Genomic DNA, 2500 nt, shown 5'->3' on the forward strand with positions numbered 1-2500 from the left:
CGTACACAAATCTCAAGGTAAAAATGTGTCGCAGTACTGAAGGAGTTAATGTCTCCACTCCTCCGTCCATTCCTCTGCTTATGTAGAATCCTGAATGAACTCCATTTAATTCTTGCCCTTGCCAGCCTCCATCACTCCACCCAGGTAACGAGGTGGACTTGGCTGCCTGTGTGGCTGGCTGGCTGGCTGGTGGGTGTGGAGGGTGGAGCTGGCCTGTGGGAAGTGGGTGGGAGGTGATCTGGTTTGTGTTGGAGTGTGTTGGGGGTTGGACTGGTGCATCTCTAAGTTGTCAGTCGTTAGTTAACCTCTTCAGTACCATAACACATTTTCATGCTCATACTGCTTACCTACGAGTATATGGTGATTTTAACAGCTTCAGAAACTTACATGGAGGATTGAAATAGTGAAGATTCTGGCCATTAATCTCCTGACCTCCATAGACTCTTCCTAATGTAAATAGAATCGTCTAATCATACCCAAAATGCGTCCCAGTATTGAAGGGATAAAGAGTATATTCTAGGAGAGGTTGGGTAAGGGATGTGTGACGTATGATAAGGAGAGAAGTTATTAGGAAGAGTGTAGTGGGAAGTGATCTGGCTTGTGTTGGGCTGGGATGGACTGAGGCATTTTTAAGTTGTTGGTTGTTAGTTAAGAGTATTCTAGGTTAGGTTGGTAAGGGATGTGAGGCGTATGATAGGGAGAGACAATACTAGAGTTGCTGGCTGGCTGGTGGGAAGAGGGTGGTGGGAAGTGATCTGGTTTGTGTTGGTTTGGGTTGGACTGAGGCATTTTTGAGTTGTTGGTTGTTAGTTAAGAGCATATTCTAGGTTAGGTTGGATTAGGGATATGAGACGTATGATAGGGAGAGAAGTTACTAGGGTGGCTGGCTGGCTGGCTGGCTGGTGGGAAGGGGTTAGTGGGAAGTGATCTGGTTAACAGAAGAAACAGTCTTGAAAACCAGGCAAATCGTCTCTGTAGTCTCTCAAAATAGTTATAGTGTGGGAGCAAAGCGTTTCTGAATACAGGGCAACTGATCAACACAAACAGCGTTATACTCTAAACAGTACTTATATAGCCCATCTCTTTCAGCACATTCACTAACTCACCTAACATAATAATCATTCGAAAACAAGAGAACGTAGGAGCATTACAACACAAGAACACAAGGGAAGATACAAGCAGTCACCCTTCCCACACGTGACAGCCCCGGCAGGAGTATAGAGGACAGAATACAGAGGTGGTGAGTGTGGACATAAGAGGCAGTCACAGATACACTCTAGCCATTGCATAGTGAGTAGCAAGCACCAACCCAGTAATGAAATCAGAAGCAGTGTTGAATTACGTATAGGACTGGCGTCACGAGGCTCTTTTGTGCTTAATACAAGTGGGTAGAAAGGAATACAAGTGGCGTTGCATCTCGAGCAGGTTGAGAAACACTGGCCTGGTGGTGGGCGAGGCTGTTGCAGTGTTGTTTGGGTGAGCATGGGAATATTAATGAGTGTTTATAATGGTGGTAGTGTTGACAGGGCGCCGGGGTGTTGCAATGGTGTTCTTTTGCTCCTACTGAAGGCCATTAAGTGATGCATGGATTGGTTGAGTGAGGTTTCTGCAACAATTGGGTCTTTCTGTGCCTTGTGTGTGCTAAAGAAGGAAGATTTGCTGACTTGTTGAAGAGTTAGTGGGTTATGCTGACAGACAGACACACACACACACACACACACACACACAGAGAGAGAGAGAGAGAGAGAGAGAGAGAGAGAGAGAGAGAGAATTCTAGATTTCACTTTTGACGATTTATATGTAAGCTTTGTCACTTTAAATCTTTGTGTGTGTGTGTGTGTGTGTGTGTGTGTGTGTGTGTGTGCGTGTGCGTTAGTTTGTTTATTATTTAGTTACTTATTTATCTATCTATCTATGTATCTATCTATTTTTCTATTTATCTATCTATCCATCTATATGTTTGTTTGTCTATCTGTCTATCAACCTATATGTATATCTCCCAATCTGTTTGTCTGTCTATCTATCTATGTATCCACCCATCTACTCACTTACTCTACACACCTACCTATCTAAAGTACTTACCTATTACTTAACTTCCCTTCTACCACCTGCCTGTATCTACCTTCCCCTGTCTGTCTGCCTACCTATCCATCCCCCAACCTTGTCTATCTATCTATCTCTCTATCTACATACCTAACAATCTCCTGTATCTTTCTATCTAACTGCCCCGTGTCTGTTTACCTACCTATCCATACCTCAACCTCTTGCCTATTTATCTCTCTATTTATCTCCCTAACAACTTCCTATTTCTGTCTGTCTCTGCACCTTGCTCCACCACCACTACTACCACCACCACTACCATCAAAACTAGGTCAGTAGCGGCGCTCGGGAAAACAAACCAATGGAAGTGACCGCGTTAAAGCCTCGTTTGTCTGCTCATTTGAATTCCGGAGACGCGGCGGCCTGCTGAGACTGTGCTAGCGGGGTTACGAGGGAGATC

Source organism: Portunus trituberculatus, chromosome 44 (genome assembly GCF_017591435.1).
Source record: "Portunus trituberculatus isolate SZX2019 chromosome 44, ASM1759143v1, whole genome shotgun sequence".
NCBI classification, from domain to species: domain Eukaryota; kingdom Metazoa; phylum Arthropoda; class Malacostraca; order Decapoda; family Portunidae; genus Portunus; species Portunus trituberculatus.